At 41.8% G+C, this 14,031-nt stretch overlaps 1 pseudogene; it reads right to left on the bottom strand.

Moving 5' to 3' along the window:
* Positions 1-3,401: 3,401 nt before the first annotated feature.
* On the bottom strand, positions 3,402-7,753 carry LOC123069034 (cytochrome P450 84A1-like; annotated as a pseudogene).
* Between the last annotated feature and the right edge of the window lie 6,278 nt (positions 7,754-14,031).

Below are 14,031 nucleotides of genomic sequence, written 5' to 3'. Positions count from 1 at the left end.
ACGGGAGCGCCGGGGGAGGGGGAGGAGGAGGGGAAGAGGGAGGTAGGCCAGGGGGTCGCGCGTGACTGTGGTCGACGCCGGCGGGAGGGGGCGAGGGGTGGCCGCCGGCGGCGGGGGAGCAGGGGAGGAACCCTAGCTCGGGGTCACGGGGGGCCGGGGATCTGAGTTCAGTTTCCTAACCACTTTCACAGGCTTTCCTTAGGATCCCAGCCAATGGTGGGCAGCCGGCAAATGACCTATTTATGGAGTCTCTGATGAAATACACTCCGCAAATAGAACACCACTCGACATATACTTTTCCCCCCTTAGTGGCTACTTTAAAATGATTATTTAGATGCCCGAGTTCCATCAACACCAGTGCGCAATCACCCATGTTAGCGAGAAACTACGTGTGATGATACCGCCACCAAGGTTTTAGCCGTGAGATTGACAAGTTTCAATTTTGCTAAAGCACATCTAGATGTGCTATAAGTATTGCACATCTAAGTCCTATGTCATTAATCTTATGTTGAGATTCGTGTAGATATTTTCTTTTTCTTTTTTCTCTTTCTCTCTATACTTAATTCACTTATTTAGATGTGCAATAATTAGATCACATCTAGATGTGCCCTGGACACACCCGACAAGTTTTACTGAGGGTGGTCGATATCTGGTTACCGCGGTAAAATAACACATAAATTTCACGCGAAATATTTCAAATAAATCTTGAATTTACTTTCTTAGAGCCTATAGATAGTTGATGAACTCCCAGCGTTCAGTGAGGTGAGTCTACCGCAGTGGTTGCGCCGCTGCATTATACATGGTTCTTCAGGTCGCGGACATCTCAACTTGTAAGCTGCATGATGTGCATCAGCTGCTTAATTACTCTGCTTCTTTTGATCATTAACCTTTTTTTGAGAGGACTTTGATCATTAACTAGGTAACCCATCCGTGCTTATGGTGTCGTGGTGGTGCTTGGACCGGCCAGCAGTGTGAGAGAGCTAGATATAATAGACATGGACCCAGATCCAGATCCAGATCGATCACAGTGCTCGTAGTAAAAGCGCTGGCGCCGATACGGATCCAGATCCATCAGAGTGCTAGAGTAGTATATAATAGATCGGATATTACAGGATATGCATGCATTTGGGCATGTGCATTTTGCTAATTGAATAGGGAGTCAACAACCGACACTTCCCGGTTGCTGTTTAAAGCGAGATGCGCCGTGTCTCCTGGTCTTAGAAATTGCAGCTTTCCTATAATTTGAAAGCAAGATTTTTTTTTTCAGCCACGTGTTTTGAGATCTTGATTGCACGGGTAATATCACGGATCTGGCCCATGATCTTGAGCTGGTCGGAGCATGCTCCTGCTCATGAGTCCCATCAAGTTGCTATGCGTTAGGGCACTTCCAACGGCGGTGGCCTGCAAAACGGACAGCGCATCTGTCCGCTGATAAGGGGACTAGTATGCGGACATGGAGAAGCCAACCATCCAAAGCTACCAGAACACATTTCAAACCGCCTTTTAACAAATCAGATGAAATTCATCTAAACCGGATGATTTTTATTCAAACTTGAGGAAAACATTTACATTTTGGAGGGTCTTCACTAAAAAAGGGGGACCGGGCGTAAACCTAGCCTGGGCGAAGTCCGTCGTCCAAGTCCTTCTTGTTCCATTCGAGTGCCCACGTCATTCATCTATCGTCTCCATCAATGGTCGTAACAAGACCCGTGAAGTGAATGTGTGGTCGCCCGCGAGAAAGAGTAGAACATGGGAGACGGATGATCCATTTGGGAGTAGAGCCCCCGTCACCTCTCATGGCCTACTCATCCTCGGAGGAGTCCGTGAACCTATCAATCCCGGTGGACGTGATATCAATGATGGGAACTCTCCTCATGCCACCAGCGCGCTATAGTTTTCAGGAAGAAAACGACGCCGCCCTATTTCATACTCAAGCTTATCCAAGACTAGGCCATACTTTGAGTTAGTGTGGAGCTATGCACTTGAGCATCATTATGCCATGAGAGTAATCCATATTTGATTCTTTACCGATGGGCTACGTGTTAAGTCCGTGTTATGTATTCTAAACTCTTTCCCTTCATTAATGAAGGAGCAAGTCTTTTGTTTCTGTTTAAAAAATAAGTTAATTACACTATTAGTATAAGAACTTACACTCGACGTGCAAATCCATATGTAAACTTGAAAAAAAACCCGACACAAAGCAGTGCTATAACTTGTGTTTGAGGTGCGTTTAAGTACATTTCCGTCGTTTGCCGTGAACTCTAGCCCAGTACCAGCATGTGGGTCCTGCCTGTCAGTGGTATAGAAATAAATAGAAACATAGCAAAGAAAAGTGCAATCAGCAGGGATCGAACAAGTGACAAAGCTGTAGGGAGTTGGCCACTGCACCAACTATGGTTTTATGTTAGTCTAGACTAACTGATGCTTTTATATTTTACCAGGAAATTGATTTGGAACACAAAATGTATATTGCACTGGATTTAATGCATGTGTGCATCTTCATCTCCGTGTTTTTCCTTGGTCGATCGGTTACCGAAAATTTCTATGAGCCCTGAATGTTTTTGACATCGTTAAAAAATTGAAGTTTTTTCATTTAAAAGGTAAGATATTTTCAAATAAACTCGTAAGCATATACTTAAATTTTGGTGAGCCTCCAATGTTTTTGATATCATTCAAAAATTAAGTTTTTTTTAATTTAAAAGGTCAGATGTTGTCAAATAAACTTGTATGCATGTATTTAAAATTCATTCAAAAAATCCGGTAAGCCCCCAATGTTATTGAAATCGCTCAAAAACTCATATTTTTCAATTTAAATTTGTTGAAAATTTGAATTCAAGATCCATTTCGAAATTTCAAACAAAAAAATAGCAGAAATTCAGATTTTTTTTTGTTGGAAATCGATTTCCCGGTCCCTGGTGGAATAAAACCGAAAAACAGAAAGAAAAAATTGTTCAGACCATCCTGCAGTGTCTATTTTGACTTCAAATCAATTGTTTCCTAGTCATATAAAAGAATGTATATACATATAATACTAACAGAAAGTTGCACATGGTTGAGTTATTGGCACGTGTAATGTCGGGGCAATGTTTTTGGTTCGATTCCAACCGGGCGCAATGGGTTTTGCTATATATATTTCTCTTTCTTTCTTTGCCTGCCCCATGCGCAGATATGAAGTGTAGGCAAGCTGACACAAGTTGTAGGATTGATTTGCATCATTTTTCAAGTTTGCGTATGAATCTGTACATCAATTGTAAGTTTACGTATCAAAAGTGTAATTAACTCTTGAAAACAAAAACACTATCGTTCTCGAGCAAGTTCGCCAAAAGAGGAGAAACAAAGGAGAAGAATAACATGCTGGTGTAAACATTTGTGCTATGCGAGCAACTTGCTGTTTTTCTGCCATTCTTCTCTTCCTTTTTATTCATGAACCAGCTCCACGATGCCCACAACTGGTCGTGCTATTCCATGTTCGAGGCAGCCGATTTGTAGGGGTGCGATCTTGTTTAAACGAAGCTAAGAAATATCTAACACAAAAGGGAAAAATAGCTACAGCTACAACTAGATTAACTAGCACGCTAATCAAACTCCTTCACACCCTACGCAACTGGTACATAGCATCAGCTGTGCGCGCAAGGCACGCGGCGTCAGACATCAACAACCAAAGGGCTGGTAAGTCGGGGCGTGGGCACGACCCAGAGCCTTGTGGCGCGCGGTGCGGTAAGGCCGAAAATGTCACCCATGTCGAGCTTCGACGGCTTCTTGCCGTCGGGAAGCGCCCAATTAAACCCGTGGGCGAGCTGCGCAATAACGAGCTCTAGTGAGTACAGGCCGAGCGCCATCCCGGGGCACGAGCGACGACCAGACCCAAACGGCAGGAACTGGAAACACCCGCCCTTGAAGTCGACCACAGCTGCCTCCCCTTCCCCCGCCATGAACCGCGACGGACGGAATGTGTCGGCGTCTTTCCAATACTTGGTGTCGCGGCCCATGGCGAAGACGTTGATATTGACGCTCGAGCCCCGGGGCACGGAGTAGTTGCCGACCACGCATTCCTCGGGCGTTCTCGCGGTGGAGCAGTGGGATGGACGGGTGTAACCGGAGTGTCTCCTTGATCACACATTTGAGGAAGGAGAGGTTGTTGAGGTCCGACTCGTCCACGTTTCGGCCAAGACCCACCGTGTCGGCAAGTTCCTGCTGCAGCTGCAAGAGGTCATCTGGGCTGTGCATCATTTCGGCCATTGCCCATTCTATTGCCGACGCGACCGTCTCCGTCCCACCGAACATCACGTCCTGCAGGCACGCAGCCGCATCACGACGTTAGTTTATTATTACACAGAGAAAAACAGAGCAGTCACACAGTCATATGACATAATTACAGTATATCATGTCATACGGAAAACCAGGGCAGTCACGTGCATGGCGAAATTTCAATGGAAGTTGTTGGATGAACAGTTATAAGGTTCTATAATTGTTTCCAAAAAATTATGTTGGATAGCACGAATTCCTTTTTGATTACTAATTAATTGTCCGTGTGTTGCAATGAAGACATAAATATTCTACCAGTTCAACAGGAACATTTTTTACGAGAAAGTTCAACAGGAATGGTGTCAAACATACAGTTTATTAACTACATTCACATGACATACCAAACCGCTTTTTGATAAAAGATTCAATTGTTGGAATGAAATTCAGAAAAAAAAATAGAGAAATAAGATAATAAAAACCTAAGATAAAACCGGGAAACCACGAAAATACCATCTAGGAGATTCCCAAGTTCGTAATCCTATACTACTGGTTAAGTGGGCCAGCCCACTTTGCTCGTTCGTGTGCTGTTTCTTGTGCTGAAGGGCCACTTTTTTGTCGCTTAATGCCATAAATAGGGATTGTGCATGCTTTGTGTCGCTCACAGCAGAAACATAGAACTCACTCCACCTGAAGGATGTCCTAATCAGCCTGCCACTGCTCGAACCATTAACATGTATGATTTTTTATTTTCTTTCTTTCAAATTTCAATAATAATATATACTTTAGTTACATAAAATAAGAAGAAATTTTTTACACATTTATAAAAATATTGGTAATTTTGGTAAGCATTCATAACTTTTGAAACAATTCAGGTAATCTTAAAAAGTGTTCGTGTACTTCAAAAAAGATTCATGTAATTCAAAAAATATAATCACGTTTTTCTAAATGTTCATGAAATTTTAAAATTAATCACACCTTTTAACGTGTTTGCAGGTTTTAAAAATGGTTGTGCATTTTTAAAAATTGCATTACTTTAAACAAGTGTTTGTCTAAATTTTGAAAAGTTTTGATATTTTTAAAATGCGTAATTTTAAAATTTTGAAATATTTTACGAAAGATTCATGTAATTTTAATGAGAACAAATTTTTTTAAAATTTGTTTTTTATAGCAACTAAAATATTTAGATATAATAAATAAATAATGACGAAAAATTAATTGCAATTTTTTTGAGACAAAATGAATTGCAATTTGGAGGGCGTTTGTTTGTTTGTTTTGGTCTCCTTCTTTTTCTTGCTGGTTGGGCCTGCTGATATTGGCCTTTATGGCTCTTCTTTATTAGTACTTTTTCTCAGAGAGAACAAAAGGCTACGTTTCTGTAAAACCCAACCTGTATTTTTTTTTCCTTTATTTGCTGCTTTCATTTTTCCTTGTGTTTTATGCAATTGACAGTTGGAAGCTAAATTACAAAAATCTATGATAGAAAAAATGGTAACTACGATCGCTATTTAAATTGCGTATAACAAAATGGGCACCTTACATGTAAGATTAGAAAAATGTATAACTAGCTTTCAAAAAATAGTAAAATATATAATAAAAATGTTGAATTAATAATTGTGGAAGTTAAAATAATTAATTGCACATCTGTGATTACTCAAGTAGCACAAGACAAAATTTTGATGCTGTGTAACTCAAGAATGAGCACGGTGTTTTAGATGTGAACAATGGCCAAGCTACTATCCGTGCCGCACCGCTATTGCACAACGACTCCTCGCACGCTGTCATTATGGTGTTTTAGATTAGCACGACGACTTCCCAACTGTTTACTACAACATGTTGTGTATGGCTCCGGCAAAGGAGGGGCGATGACGATGGCGCACCTTCGCTTCACTTCAGTGACTGTAGTCATCGCTAGGTGATCTACGAATCTAGATGTATATTTTTTGTCGGGATTGCTAATTCTCAGTCGGCTGAGACTTAACGAAGTCTGAGTTGATTCTATATTCACGAGATCTTACATAGAGAATTGTGTAAAAATTTCTTCTATTTTTTTAATATGCCGTGTCACTTGACTGAGACTTGATTAAGTCTTAGTCAACTGAAATCTAGCCACACCAAATTTTTATTATTTTGGATCTTCGTTGTACTGTTATAGTTTTTTTTTGCGAGCGGTTGTACTGTTATAATTGAAAATAAATAGATTGAAAGTTTATTAAAAAAACAAAAGACCACGGTCGCCGGCAGATGTAATCAACGGTATACTCCGTTCCTTTTTATAAGACCGTTTTACACATTTCAGTTTAAAACGGACTGCCTAAATCGTCTTATAAAAAAGAATGAAGGAAGTACTCCCTCCGTTCAGAAACACTTGTCTTAAAAATGATTATATCTAGAATTAAAACAAGTCTAGATACAACCATTTGTAGAACAAGTATTTCTGAATGAAGGGAGTAGATGCTAGAAATAAATAATGGATGTTTGGCCGTGCGTGTACGTACCAGGATGATGGCCTTGATGTTGTCACGGTTGAGGCGGAGCGTGTTCTGCAGGTCGTCGCCAGCGGTCTTCTCTGGCTTCGTTTCAGGGAGGAACGCGAGCATGCCGTCTACCATGTCGGCGTCCATGTCGTCAGGGTTCTTGCCTCTCTTTATGTGCTCGTCGATGATCTTGTCGATGAACTCGTCAAGGGCGGTGCGGGCGGCTCGGAGGCGCACGTTGATGCCCTGCGGGTCCGCCCAGCCGAGCCACGGGATGAAGTCGCCGATGCTGAAGGCGCCGAAGAGCTTGGAGAACTCCTGCATGATGGCGATGATCTCGTCCTGCTTCCGGCCATCGCCATCGCTGGCGGCGGCTTCAGCGCCGAACGCTGCGCGGAAGGTGACGTTCATGCTGAGGTTGAAGATGAGGTCGCCGAGATTCACGGGATCGCCGCTCCGCCGGGCCACGGCACGGACTAGCGCCGCGGACTCGTCGCGCACGGCGAGCCACGTCCCGGGACGGCGCCGGCTGAAGAGCTTCATGACGCACAGCTTGCGCATCTGACGCCAGAAGGGCCCGTAGTGGGCAAACACCATGTCGGCTCGGTCGTAGGTGAGGTAGGTGGTGGCGATGGTGGCTGGCCGGTGCGAGAAGGCGGCGTCCTGGGCCTGCAGCACCTGCTGCGCGTACTCCGGCGTCGACACGGCGAAGGTGTGGACCTTGCCGAGGCGGAGGTGCAGAAGGCCGCCGTAGGCCGTACTTCGTCGCCAGCGCGGCGAAGCCCCGGTGAGTCAGCTGGACCATCATGAAAATATTGCCGACAATCGGCGGCGAGTACGGCCCTGGGAGCAGCGGCGGCGCCTTGCCACGCCACAGCTGCAGCAACACGAAGATGACCAAGGCAACGAACAGCCATCTCAATGGCTCTTGGAGCCATTCCATGTCGATCTTGGACAAGCCCACCATTTATTGATACTCAAACTAGAAGCTCTAACTTTTTTTTCTTGGGGTGGTATTCTCGACTGTGCAGGTTTCAGGTTGATGTGTTATAACGCTCGTAGAAGAGTGGAGGATGCCTATATAGTTGGAGCAGTAGTTGAGATGAGCAAGACCAGCAGTAATTGTACAACAGTCTTCTTGAAGCATTTTTCTTAGAACACGGTACAGATGCAGATGCTCATACATACATACATATGCATATACATTTATTTTTATGGATGCACGCACTTACACCATATCCTCATGAGCACCTTCAAGGTGACACGTACACTCATGTTGAGATTGACAAAGTCGTCACAAACGTCTTCGTAGTCGATGGAACATCTACTCCCAATGAACATACATCGATGGAAGGCCTAAAATAAACCCAAGAAAATGCGAGCACCAGCATCAAATCTAGTACTTAAATTCTGAGGGGCTGGATATGCCATTGTCATCGTAACCATTCAATCACATATGCTTGTTGACATATTAAAGATGCATAGTGTGAAGTAAGGCCAGCAGTTGCTCAAAGTTCAAAAAATGGAGGCACCGGTGGAGTAAGTTTGTTGGTTTAGAGTTTAGACAATTCGTGGTGCGCTTTGAATTCAGGATGCCACTCGGAATTTGTCAAAATAGCAATGGCATTGCCATAGAACTCGAGCGCCATTTCTAAGTTATATCCGCTAACTAATGGCATTCGGGACTTTGATAAAAAGAACATAGTACAGACGTAGGCGCTCATATAAACGCGCCTTGTAATTGACTGGAACGTCTTCTTTCACTGACCGTGCTCGCAGGAAATACAGAAATAAACGCGAGCATCAGAACTTGAACTCTGATGGGCCCGATATACCACTGTTTACCTAACCATTCAATTACAGGTTGGTTTATATGGACTTTGATATTCTGAAAGTTATCGGTGTCATGCCATTCAGGGCGAACGCCATTGGTATGTAGTGTCCGCCAACAATTGAACGCCACAGGTAATTAGCACAGTAAAGGTGGCGTTCAATTCCATATGCACGCCACGGTTATAGTACACATCAAATTTGGAAATTTTCATGTAATGGATAAATATATCATTGTAAATCAGTAATTGATACATGCACATGTACGGAACCAAGTATAGCTAGATTAGAGTCAATTGCATCGGTGGTGCTTGAACTTGCCGCAAACGGTCACTTTGGTGCTAGAATTTATGACATACATTGAACTGGTGCAAAAATTTGACTCAGGCGTGCAAATCACGTTTGGATACGAAATGATGCTGACTTGGCATGCCAATGTGGCATCAGGACCGCTGTCTGTGACGGGAAGGCAGAGTGGAGTGCGTGTGGCCTGTTTTTTTTTTTTTTTGCAAAACCCCCTTGAATTGGCATTTTATTTTATTTTCAGCTCTACGAGAGATGGGTGTTAGTGAAGTGTGAAAATTAACGAAAAATGAAGCTCCCTTGTCTCGAACCCTCGACCATTCCTTGCACAGTAGGACGTAGCCACTACAACTTCTAGTATTCACGTAACAAAATGGATAATAAAAAATTTAGTGGCGCCACAGAATGGATAACTACACTTAATGTAGCGGAACAAACATGCTCGTGGAGCCGGAATTGACTGTGATGAATGCGGACGCGGTCCATTTGCGTTTTTTAGAAATTTGTAAAAGGTATGTAAATTATAATTTCAGTAATAATAACGTTTAATTATTCATGTCCTATAAATATTATATATACAAACTAAATAACTTACGTTTAATAATTGTTCACGTATTATTTTAAAATATTCATATATTTTAAATAATATTCATGAATTACAATTTTTGAGATAATTAATAAAAATACAAGTATTTTAACATTACAACTCCAAACTATTTTTTTAATTATACAAATATTTCCATAATGAGAGAAGTACATATTTCAACCCCGAACTCTTACCCTAGTCTAATTTACAACCCCGAACTTCAATACCGTCTAAATTACAACCCCCAACACTCAAAACCGGTCAGGATTCAACCCTTCACTACCTCTTGACCGGTTTTGACCAAGTTGATCGGTTTTGACCCGTTGACTAGGTGAACAGTAAATTAAAAAAAAATTCTATTTCTTATTTTTTTTCACATGGTGAATAGTATTTTTTTAAGTTACAATTTTTTAGCTTGTTTGGACATTTGAGTAGCTCTCAGAAAAAAGACAAATGTGGAGTCTGTGAAACAGTTAACTGTCGTGCACTGTTCGGGCTGATTTTGTTTTTTTGGCTGAGAGCTACTTAGATGTCCGAACACGATGAAAATTGGCACGGACCTCACACATTGATACATCTTCCATGCAAAAAATATTCTTTTTTTTAATTTTTTTTGTTTTTTGAATTTACTATTCAGACGGTGAAAAAATCAAAATTATTTTTTGAATTTTTTTACTTTTTAAAATTTACTGTTCACCTTGTGAAAAAAATAAATTATTTGTGATTTTTATATTTTTTATTTTTTAAAATTTACTGTTGACTAGTCAACGGGTCAAAACCCGGTCAACTAGGTCAAAACCGGTCAACAGGGAGAGAAGGGTTGAATTCTGACCGGTTTTAAGAGTTGGGGGTTGTAATTTAGATGGTATTCGAGTTTAGGGTTGTAAATTAGACTAGGGCAAGAGTTCGAGGTTGAAATATGCACATCTCTCTTCCATAATTATATGCACATTTTAATAGTTCAATTTGTAAAAATATATTCATAATTTAAATTTAAAATTTCATATGAATATTCATTCGTGGCTAATGTTTAAATTATATAATATTTTTAATATAAATCAGGAGTAAAAATTATACCGCATGAATGTTTTATTCATCATTTTGTATAATTAAATATAAGTTACACGTGTATACTCTTTTGTATCCATTAAATATTTTATTTAATAAATATTGAAATGTCCGTATTTATCAAACATTGTCATAATACATGTGTGTATATTGAAATAATTTTATGTACTAATCATTGTTTGTATATGATATATGCACATTATTTTTATTACTCATATTTTACAAACGTATTAAGAAGTTAGTGCATGCAAAATGTGCCACGCTATTTGCAGCTCATAGAAGTCCCTGATGCGTCCTCCTTGTAGTACATTAAGGACTTTTATCAGTAATTCTCGTTGCAAACGCGAATGGTGGAGTTGTTTGGACGGCTAGCTATCTAGCAATTGGTCTTGAGTTCGACATGCGGAGGCGTCTGATCCTTTTTTTCATGTATTGACAGACGGGCCTCATGTGTCATAGAGTCAAAATGAAATGGCAGCTGTCATGTTGATAGGGGCTTTTTGTGAGTAATAATTTTTTTGAGGGGGTTTTTGCAAAAAAAGGCCACAGACCTTCTCTACGCCTTCCAGTCATTGTCAGTGGCCCCATGCCACGCTGGCGTGCCAAGTCAACATCGATTTTGTACCTAAATGTGATTAGCATTGTATTTGCATGTCCGAGCCAAGTTACTGCACCAGTTCAATGTATGCCGCAAGTTCAAACACCAAAGTAATCGTTTGTGCCAAGTTTAAGCACCACAGATGTAATTGACTCGCTAGATTATATGGACAAAACTTAGTTCATGGGAAATAACAGCGATCAGCCGACGGATAAATAGCAGAGACATCGACCTCCTCGAGGAAACGACGCTTGTCCTCACAAGTCCCACCAACCCGTTTATCTGTTTCAACCCTATCTCCTCATTGCACATCCACAAGTCGTATCCCTTTCCTTTCTAGCATCATCCGCACCACTCTCCTCATATCACCCGGTCTCATCTGCGCTACCGAACTAGTCGCCGTGGTTGTAAGGGAGCAGGCGGCAGCGCGTCCATGTTGCAAATCGCCGTTGCGAGGATCGCTGTTCCAAGGGATTCCAAAACATATTGTGGCGGGGCGAGGCTCTGACGCTGAACCTTCAGCGCGAGCTCACCTCAAATCACTTCAGGCGAGGCATGACTCGCCGGCATGCTTGTGCAACAGCATGAGCGATGGTGCTGCTGCTCTGTTGCGGTGGGCAGCGACGCGCACGGTGCAGGCAACGACAGCGATGTTTCTTCAAATTAGTTTAGTTGCAAAATTATACACAACGTTACCTATGTTGTAAAAGTTCTTCAACAACATCATTGTTGTTGCAATTAAAAAAAACTGCAACACGACCTATATTGCAAAAAAAATTCCCATAACACAACTTATGTTACAAAAATATATTCCGGAACACGACCTCTGTTGTGAATATTTCTGCAACAAGATATTTGTTGTAAATTATAAGAAACCATTTGGCCCCTAGATTGTGTCATATCCTACGGCTAGCAAGGTGGCGAATCTTTTAAAAAGATCCGCCGGCCGATGCGTAGTAGCCCGTGAAAAGTTTAGGAAGGAAGGTCGTGTAAAAAATCCGTAGTGAGCCCGTGAGTGTAGTATTATTGGGTTTGTGATGGAGGCCGCAAGAACAACAGCCTACGTGGTGCCATCCGTGGCGGCTTCAAGAGCGGACTGAGCAATTCCCGCTTCACACAAGCCATGTCGTTTTCGTTATCTGGATCAAGATTCCAATGCCCCAAACCAGCAGAGGTTTTTGCAGTACTAGTACCCATATGCCGGGATACTGTGATCTAAATTAGAGTATCCATGTCAGATCGTAGTTGTTCTAAATAATTTTGCAAGATATGGATGTTGTTTCCAGACAATTTATGGCAGACATCGGTCGCATTGGTTATTAATAAGCATCTGACTAGGCTTATCATCGATCGAGCTTGTCCATATTAATCGCCACTGTCAACACAATCATGAGAAATTATTATTTTTCTTCTTCTAAATATTCCCAGCATGCAGGAACCTGCACGTCGTGCTATCTTGAGGATTCTTTAATTCTGACCGGACTCTAATCAATACTAGAATAATAAGACACGTAATCATGCCAACAGGGCCGGCTAGCAGTGCCACGTAGCCGATCGGCAGAGGGTTGCATAAGACTAGTCACAATGGGGAGTAACTTAGACTAGTAACATCATATTGTACTAGGCTATATTAATACCTCCACAGTGGGTAGTAACATATGTGTGTTGTCATGTTATAGTTCATTTATTAACCTATAGACTCATATTGTCTTGGTATGTGTGATGTTACAGTAACTATCTAAGTTACCACCATCACCTTTTTCATCATTAAATATGTGCCACATAAGTAAAATTATCTTGAAAAGTGTGATGTTACTAGTGATGTTACTTTTACTGTGGCCAGCCTAAAGATATAGTATATGTTGAGCCAGAGAGCTAGGATGCGTTGGGGCCGAAACTGACCCAGAACGAGTAGATAGGATATGCATTCAGTTTGGCATGTCAGTTTTCTATTCAATATAGGAGTCAGCGATCCACAGCTCCCAACTCCCGAGTTCCCGTTTATAGCAAGATGCGTCCTGTCTCGTGCTGTTGAAATTGTAGCCATTTGATAGTATTTTATGCGCAAGAGTATGGTAGTATTATATAGTATTAGATAGGATATGCATTCAGTTTGGCATGTCAGTTTTCTATTGAACGGGAGTCAGCTAGCCACAGCTCCCAAGTTCTCGTTTAATGCAAGATGCGTCCTGTCTCTTGTTGTTGAAATTACAGTCATTTGATACAAGACGAATTTTATTTACTCATGGTGTGGCACTAAGATCATAGGTTCACTTCCATCATTACACGATTAGGATCCACACAATTAACATCAATATAAATGTAAAAAATAAAATGCAACCTATGAAACTACGTTGAAATAAACTCAACCACACAACAACCACCATCGATGACAACACCCAGACTATGTGAAAAGTGTGAAAAAACGATGCCTCTAGAAAAAAACGACACATAAGCGTCATCGTTGTTAGATCCACACATGGAGGTTAGATCTTGAGTATTCATCCTGAAGAAGTGTGAGCAAACTTCAGACACCGCTTTCAACAAAGGTATAATTAATGTACAACACCACCATTGAACGGTACAACCAGGTTAGACCTAGAGTTTTCCCTCCGAAGCTCGAGACCCATTGATCAATAGTAACACCAAACTTGAGTCACCCCGTGCTACCGCTCCTAATTTCAATGAAGAAATCACCGTTGCAGCGCGCGTTAATAGTCGTGCACACTCACATACCAAAGGCTTCCCGGGTGGGCCGTTCCAGCCTCCGGTCCTGTGCGGAAGGCGGAGATCTGCCACCGTCGTGCTCAGCTCCCTGGCAATGTCCACCACCGAACAAAGTTACACCTACGTAAAAAGATTGTGTACCTTACGTAAAATGAGACGTGGCAGTTTTATATTGGGTATTACTTGGGGCATGGGCCCAC

The sequence above is a fragment of the Triticum aestivum genome, chromosome 1A (genome assembly GCF_018294505.1).
Source record: "Triticum aestivum cultivar Chinese Spring chromosome 1A, IWGSC CS RefSeq v2.1, whole genome shotgun sequence".
Lineage (NCBI taxonomy): Eukaryota > Viridiplantae > Streptophyta > Magnoliopsida > Poales > Poaceae > Triticum > Triticum aestivum.
Note: the sequence above shows the minus strand (reverse complement) of the source record. Positions and strands in the feature narration are given on the sequence as shown.